General features: G+C 37.6%; 1 non-coding gene across 1 annotated transcript; it reads right to left on the reverse strand.

Moving 5' to 3' along the window:
- Positions 1 to 580: 580 nt before the first annotated feature.
- Positions 581 to 683, reverse strand: LOC147893008 (U6 spliceosomal RNA). The gene has a single exon (XR_015542392.1). It is a non-coding gene; the product is annotated as a U6 spliceosomal RNA (small nuclear RNA).
- Positions 684 to 9,197: the final 8,514 nt, after the last annotated feature.

Genomic DNA, 9,197 nt, shown 5'->3' on the forward strand with positions numbered 1-9,197 from the left:
TTTTATAGGTACTTTTGGATTAAAAAATTTTTTAAAATGCTTTTGAAAAAATAGATTAAAACATAAAAGCAGGCAAATTTTAAGATTTTTTAAAGAAAATAAAATTAAAATTATGAAATTTAAAGTGACATCTTACATAGACTTTCATATCCTCTATGAACAGCATGACATTAATAGTTACATCAAAAGATTTAATTTTTTCTTAATTATTAACTTAATTTATTAACAATTTAAATTAATAAAGTAATTTAAATGCATGAATAAATTAATTAGTGTATGTATGGCCCATGCATGACATTAATTTACCATAAGAGTCCTCTAAAATCTTCGAGATATATTATAACAATATTAATAAACACCTTTTCAGAAACTCCAAAATCGGGTAGATATGGCATCACACATGACATTGCACAGGCATGCATGGGATGTACATGTCCTTCGTTCATCGATGGAAGGCCATTAGTACATATGGTGGGACTGGTGTGCTACACTTGTCAAGTGGAGGTCAAGTGGCATGGGCATGTGGATCATTATTTTCTTGGGTGTAGCCATTTTTTGTGAGGTTCAAGGAATTTTTTGAAAATATTTGGACCATTTCTCGATTTGTGCATGTCATCCTTGCACAGGGGCCATGGTAATCTTCTCTATATCATTCCAATTTTATAAGATGTCTCCAAAAAGACAATTTTTTGTATATAGGTATCTTACATAACCCATAACTTATGCATTGCTCAACAGAACTAGGTAAACTTTATCTTCAAGTTGTAGTACACATTCCAAACTTGAACATGAGACCAAAAAATTATGGAATAAGGATTTGTAACAAGACTGTTAAAGCATTACAAGTGCTATGTTGCATGTGAAGGATGCATCTTGAAGACTATAGGATATAGCAATTTATTCAAAAACATCAAAATTTTATTCCGTATATACATGCAATCAAGTAATCATTCAAAAGTACACTACATGAGCTTCTCCTCAACCCAAGGACACACCTAAATGAGAACATTAAGCATGCATTAACGGGCCTCCAATGTTGTGATAAGGTGATGCAAACCCATTTGAGGGCATGCTCCATAACTTTTTTTTGATTTGTTGAAAACCAAAACGGAATGAAATTTTGGAATCCAAACTAGTGGTACTACTGCATGGTGGTCTTAAAACATTGATAGTTGTTGATATTGGTATCTAGATTTACCCTAAAATGGAAGAAGTTGAAAATGTGCAATTTGTGCATGTGCAAAGATCTTTTAATAAACCCAAGACTATTTACAATTTACAATAAATCCAAGACTATTTACAATTTTAAATTGTTTCTTTTTCCATGCACTTTCTTGCTATATGTCTCATAAGCATGCCAAAGTTCATTGCATTTCATAATACATAGCATCAAACCTGATAATGTGTCTTTTGGCATATTTATGTTTTGAAGCAATTAAGGCCACATTGTGTTTGTTTGGGATATCCAATTCTGCTAACGTGTATTGTCGGAAGGGGGAAAATTGACGGTTGAAAATTTTTCTACTCGCATGGATTTTGAATTTTCACACCTCTTGCCCATCAAACCTTGGAACATTAAGTACCTGCAACCTGCCCCGCGCCCTGCAAACGCCTTGCACCCCGCACACACCTTGATGTGACCTTGTGCAAACTTTGGTGTAGCATTGTCTTCTTTCGGGTAAGTTGTCTTCTATTCTTTGCTCGCCTCACAAGCTAGCTTCTCTTGGTCTATTCTGGACTAATCATGGCCATGGCGTCAATGGCAACATGCAACTTGCCATGGCTTGCAATAGAAGCAGACTGAGGTTGTGACACAAGAGAGCTAAAAATCCTAGTCAAGGCACAAGGAACAGATTGTGGGTGAGGAAAGCAATGGCACGGTATTGAAATGGAAACGGAAGACACTTTTACAACATTTGTGAAGGGAGAAACAATGGGAAGAAAGAAGAATCTCTGCAAAGCAGCAACAGAAGCGGTTGTTGCTGATGCACACAATCGATCATTGCCATTGGAGCAAAGAACACGAGCTGTCGTGTCACGATTAGTGGGAGCATTTGAGGCAGCAACATCAGGTCATTCAAGTGAATACCAATCTTGAGTCTTCACAAGCTTTAGCCTACACCCTAATGTTCGTAGAGTAACAACTCTACCAACACCTCCAGAGATGCACGCCTAAGAGGCGATGCTCTCTAAACTAAGAAATGGCCTACAGAGAGTGAAAGGGGTGCACATCATAGATCAACTAGCTAGAAAGAGGGAAACATTAGCTATGTTGATGTCCCCTGAAATAAAAGAGAAGTGGCTTGAGAACACAATGTCGAAGATGTCAATCAGAACCTGACCAATGTGACTCTAGTGGTTGAACGTAAAGCAGAAGCAATGCACGATCATCTCGATCCGAGAAGTCTGTGGGCTTCAACAGAATGCAAGAAAGAGAGAGATAGCCTAACTGCAGAAGTCATTGCTACAGTGACTAACATCTTGGAATGAAAATACGATAGTTTCTCCAAATAGAAAGGACATCTGTAAAAATTGGATGGAATGCAAGGTGTTTGAGGAGCACATCATACACATGCTTGATACGATGTAGGTTAGTGGTGCCTAAGCCAGCTCGGTGGTTGTTTGTGATTGAGCTTTGGGATAGTTTAGTTCTTTCATTTCTTAAACTAGGCTTAGACTAAATGTGATTGTTCTAAACCAGCCCGGTAGTTGGAACATCATGCAACCATAGGCCGGTTCAGCTCAATCACTAGTTATATGATTGTCTTGAACCAGCATGGTGGAACATACATTAGTTGTTGACCAGCCCAATGGCGTGGTTGAGCAAAAATTAACAGCAATATATTTTGTAACAGAAAAGCAATATATTGTTATTTACTAACCTAGCCTAGCCTAGTGGTTGGAACATCATGCAACCATGGTTGCTTCAACTCAATCAATAGTTATGTGGTTATCCTAAAAGAGCGTGGTTGAATAGACATTAGTTGTTGATGGTCCCGGTGGTTGAAATTAATGTGTTTCTTAGTACTTAAATTAGTTTAATTTAATTTCCTACTATTCGGGTCATATATCACTTAATTTCTAGACCATGAGGCTTTGACTTAATGTGATTATCCTAAACCAGCCCAGTGCTAGTTCAAGACAAACGTCAGCTACTTCTAATTAAAATTGTGAAATTAAAAAATGAAAAGCAATGTATTGTTATTTTCTAATTGTGAAATTTAGAAATGAGAAGCACTATACTTGTTATGTCTAATATGTGAAGTTGAAGATCGTCAGGCTAAATCAGCACTGTGGTTGAGATTATGAATGTCCTAAACCATCTCAGTAGTTGAAATTGTGACTGTCTTAAATGTGTCCTAAACCAGTCCGGTAGTTGACTGTCCTAAATGTGTCCTAAACCAAACCAGTGATTGAAATTCTGACTATCCTAAACTAGCCCCATGGTTGAAATTGTGACTATCCTAAACTAGCTCGATAGTTGAAATTGTGATTGTCCTAAATGTGTCCTAAACTAGCCCGATGGTTGATTGTCCTAAACGTGTCCTAAACCGAACCAGCGATTGAAATTGTGACTATCCTAAACCAGTCCAGTAGTTAAAATTATGATTGTCCTAAACCAGCACGGTGGTTTGAAAATTTTTTTGCTTCATTATATACTTTAATTAGTCTGCATTTTTGCACGTATTGTGTTTAAGACCGTATTAGGAAAAGTGGGAATATCCCAAGTTCCACTTTTTTCAAAACTCACAGTCTTTGTGCCAAAAAATAGAAATTTTGAAACAACTTTTTATCAAGATACATGGCATGAATGTGTGGAAAACACTACATTCATGAGTACATTTTGAAGTTAGTATGACCATTAATTACAACATGTCGCCAACAACCTATGGAAGATTTGGCAATAGGGTTTTCCCTCGAGGTGGGGGCTTAATGAATCCCCCCCTCCCTTCTAGCGTAAACCCGTAAAGGAAATTTCAATCAGTTCCGTTGCAATGGACGGGAATCCTTTATCATTGCCTTCATTTTCAATCCACTCTACTAAAATTCACTTGTATTTGTTTGTTTGTTTTGTACGTATTGCATTATACATATTACTTGGTCCATGCATTTAATGTGTTTTTTTGTGAGAGAAAGGGAGAATTATATCGATTTGGATGCTTTCAATGTTTCCATAAGAACTTTTATTTTCATATTCATTGATTTTTTTTGGCTTAAAGATTTATATTTAGGCCCAAAAAACTTCAGTGTTACAAGAAATCCTTCTCCTCTCCTTCTCACTGTTGCCTTAACTCTAAAATAGTTTGGCTTCACATCCTTTAACCTAACCCACATTTTTGTTTTAAATATGCCATATTTCATGTGTACTTGCTCCTTTTGTAGATATTGCACTGAATCTCGCTTCTTTGCATTTCAACTTGGGAATAAATTATGAAATTTCATAGTTTGTGTTTATTAACAAACTAATTTCACACACATGTACAGTTATTTTTCCTTTATTTATTATTCAATAAGGTTGTTTACAAAACTTTATAATAACAAGATATCAAGCATATGATGGGATGCAAAAGCAAAAAATAAAAACCAAATGAACACTAACAATAATAAAGCAATATTTTGATAGTATACAAGTGGCATGAACATGCCCAAATGTCAAATTCAATGAACAACTCCTCTACATTTTTTGTTATGATTGTTACAATGTATCCAGTCAATTGAGGCTGCATCTATATAATGCTTCCATGGTGGCAAGCATGGAACATATTCAAACATGCATTTGTCTTTTCTACACAATTTTTTGGGTTATTAATATAACCAGTAGCCACATTAGAATTTTCAACATCTCCTACAATTATTACTCTCTCTGCCTATGGTTGTACTTGGTTGATCCCCACAAAGCGAGTACTTATTTAGGCATGGATTGCATCGCACCAAATCCTTCCATGCATAGAACTCATATTGTGTTCCATGGTATGGAAACAAATCCACACCCCATTGTACCTCTCAAATGAATAAACAATTATTTTCATGCACTTGGACCTTTGAGTACATGTATGTCGAATTCTACTTACTTCCATGATTTCTTTGCCAATATTCCAAAGGTCGAAGGTAAATTCTTGCAATTCCACACGTGATATATTGACTCAAGAATCTCACAACCTCATGCTGCCCAGAAATGAAAATATAGTTTACATTAGGAATGTCCTCTTTTCTAAAAGTTTTCAATGGGCATTATTCTTTCTATCGAAGGGCACCAAGTCTGCAGTTGCATCGATGGGATGTGGTGCTTTACAAAAGTCCATCACTAAATTTAGCACCACTTCTTCATTACATGGCTTGTACACATAATTGACTCATGCCTCGTAACTCCTTTTGATATCAAACTCAAAGCTTGTCTCATATCCAAATGGGTAGTAAGCTTTCCACCACATTAACGATTGTGCATCTACAATGAATTCCATCTCCTCCTATTCCATCCCATAGTATCAGGTGCCATCATGTCAACAGGTGGCATCAATGGTGGACCAATACGCAAGTCTCCAATCTCACTCTCTTTCTCCTCTTTATCCATCTTACTCTTGTTTTGCCTTGGACTTTTTTTATCTTTTGTAGCTTTTTCATTCTCTATGTTTGATTGCACAGCTTTGAGCCCTAATACTATGTTTGCCATGCAAAAAAAATCACAATCATCAATGTAGTTCCTTGCTTCACCTCCCATCCAAGACTTTTCATTGAACCTACCTTATTATTGAAGCTCACTACCATTCTTATAACCTCAAATTTATCTAGTGTAGCCCTATCTTAGCAACAATGCCTGGATCTTCTTTAGTATTCATAGTCTCTTTCATATCAACTACCCTGTCAAGAGTGCACCATCCCTTCCCTATCCCTAATTTGGTGAACATGATAACCTCTCCCTAAAATTATTGTAATCCATTCCATATGCATCCACATACCATTCAGCTACATCAAGGGCATTCAAAACTTGGCATTCTTATCTGAAACTTTTGTCTCGTTTGTTGGGTTTGGTGTCTTGTTTGTTAGGTTAGCTTTCTCAATTTACTGGGTTTGTCATCTCTTTCTAATTATCCATTTAATTCATCTACATCGATACATTTTTAGTGTTACTATCAAGCATAATACATCAATACACCAATCCATGCATGTTACTAATCAAGAACATAATAAAGAAGAAATTTGATTGCAACGTCTTGAACTGTATGCGTAACTTTTGAAAACCATATCATATGTTGATGTCTCCCTTCAAATGAACCCAAGGTCAGTTTGGAATGTCTTACAACGTGTAATGATCACCACATGTAATAGTTTCAAATTGACCCAAGGTTGATACAAATACACACACTCACACAAACACAAACACACATTGTATGAGCATTCAAATCAAGAAAAGGTCAATTTGCAAAGCCTGGCCATTGTGTGTGTGTGTGTGTGTGTGTGTGTGTGTGTGTGTGTGTGTGTGTGTGTGTGTGTGTGTGTGTGTGTGTGTGTGTGTGTGTGTGTGTGTGTGTGTGTGTGTGTGTGTGTGTGTGTGTGTGTGTGTGTGTGTGTGTGTGTGTGTGTGTGTGTGTGTGTGTGTGTGTGTGTGTGTGTGTGTGTGTGTGTGTGTGTGTGTGTGTGTGTGTGTGTGTGTGTGTGTGTGTGTGTGTGTGTGTGTGTGTGTGTGTGTGTGTGTGTGTGTGAGAGAGAGAGAGGGGTGTTAAAAGTAATGGCCAGGATTTGCAAATAGATTTGATGATCACTCACAGACACACACAAACACATTAAGAAATTTCAAATTGATCTTAAGTCGATTTGCACTTCATGGATGTTGATGGTCACAAACACACTTGTAAACACATTTAAGACACTACACAGACACACACAAACACATTACAAGTCACACACTCACACAATATAAATTGACCTTGGATTGATTTGAGAAGTGATGATAGCATAGGGCATAGAATTCAATGGCCAAGCTTGAAAAGTCGACATTATCTCAACTTGATGATCATTCACACACACAAATGAATTTAGAATATCTTTTGAGTTTGCTAATTGACCTTGGGCCGATTTGCAATTCATGGATATTGGTGATCACACACACACACACACACACACACACACACACACAAACACACATAGGTACAAACACGATAAATCAACCTTGGGTGAGGAGTGATGATAGCATAGGTTGTTGAATTCAATGGCCAGGATTGGCAAATCGACCTTAAGTGGATTTCATGATCATTCACACACAAAATTGCATTAGAACATGTTTAAAGTTTTCAAATCGACCTTGGGTTGATTCATACTTTATGGATGATGGTGAACACTCACACACACATACACAAAAACACTACAAATCAACCCTAGGTCTATTTGAGGAGCATAGGGTATTGAATTCAACTACTAGGCTTTGCAAATTGACTTTAGGTCAATTTAATGATCACTCACACACACATAAATGCACTAAGAACATGTTTCTAGTTTTCAAACTAACCTTAGGTAAATTTTGCACTTCTAGGAAGTTGGAGATCAGTCACACACCCCCACACACATTGTAAATTGACCTTGGGTTGATTTGAGGAGTGATGATAGCATTGGGTGTCAAATTCAATGTCCTAGGTCAATATAGTGATTATTCATACACACAAATGAATCTAGAACATGTTTTGGGTTTTCAAATTGACCTTGGGTCAATTTGCAGTTCCTCAATGTCAGTAATCAGACACAACAAATGGAGCTTGGGTCAATGGCTAGGCTTAGCAAATCGACCTTACATTTATTTCATGATCTTGAGAGCAATTACTAGGTGTATATGTGCACGCATGTGCATGTGTATGTGCATGTGTGTGTGTGTGTGTGTGTGTGTGTGTGTGTGTGTGTGTGTGTGTGTGTGTGTGTGTGTGTGTGTGTGTGTGTGTGTGTGTGTGTGTGTGTGTGTGTGTGTGTGTGTGTGTGTGTGTACCCGCCTTTGCCCCAGTACGATACAACACACTAGTGTGATGACCTACTATCTACCCGAAAAAACTAGTGATGTTTTAGAAGTGTCAAATAAGCAATGGAAAGGGAGTAAGCAAAGTGCTTGAGTAAGACATGCGATTTTGGAGCAATGGGAGCTGTTGGTTTTGCAAGTAACAAAGGGAAAAAAGAGTTTATATGATAGCCATAACACGGATGGAGTGAGCTAATCTGGGAGTTGTTTGGGATGGAAGACTTCATAGAAAGAAGAAAAAACCAAAAGAAAGAGAAAATTGCTAAGCGAGCAACGAAGTGAGTCAAAAGGCAATGCCATCATGAGTTAAATGTAATAAGTGCAACCATCCAAAGATGCTGGGGATGAGGGAGAAGGAGCCGGAAGAGGGTTGTTGAGAGCTTCTGATTAGAGCAAAACCCTCTCACCAAGAGCCACATTTTAAAGATGGCACCAATGCTACTCATCTCCAACCCAATGTCTAGTGTAATTGATGCAAGAATCGTGGACACGTGCTAGAAGAATGTGGTCTTGATGCACTATGGTGTACAATCTTCCAATCATCAACAGAAATAATGGAAACTTGCCACTACAATGCCTCAAGGTGGCACCAAAACATATTATTGGGGATTCAGTCACTACTACTATCAAGGATGCCAAAGCAATACTTATGAGACAAGGGCGATGGCTACTCTTCCAAGTTTATCATTTCTCGATCAGTGATCTCGTAAGAAGGCAAAACACCTCATTAATTGGCAAGCACAAACAAACATTTGTGCCAATATATTGGAGTGGGCCCACAAAAGGCAGCCTCCAAAGGTGGGATAAAAATGCTCCACTCTAGCAATCAACAAAGCAGATTCCAGTTCCCGATGAAGCTAGTGAATGCTCAGCTCTAGATTCCAAGGCGCTTAATCGAATAGAGGAACACCCTAGTGACAAAAGCACTTCATCTTTTAAATCCTAACACTATCTCTCTAAGAAGAATTAAAGAAAGAACCTATCAAGATGTCTATCTAGTTACTCTCATTGATCCCAAAATTTTGATATCAATTGTGTCAACATATCACTGGAGCGGACAACTAAAAGCAACTCAACCGTGTGTCTTGCACCCACTGTCTATGTAACATGACTTAATTTTTATATTGATAGGCCAGAGGTCTCCATCTATGATGAAATCATTAAAATAATTACAACAGCGGCGGATAACGCTCAATTT

Source organism: Dipteris shenzhenensis, chromosome 16, assembly GCF_047967505.1.
Source record: "Dipteris shenzhenensis isolate YYH24624 ecotype China chromosome 16, Dip_SZ_1.0, whole genome shotgun sequence".
NCBI lineage: Eukaryota > Viridiplantae > Streptophyta > Polypodiopsida > Gleicheniales > Dipteridaceae > Dipteris > Dipteris shenzhenensis.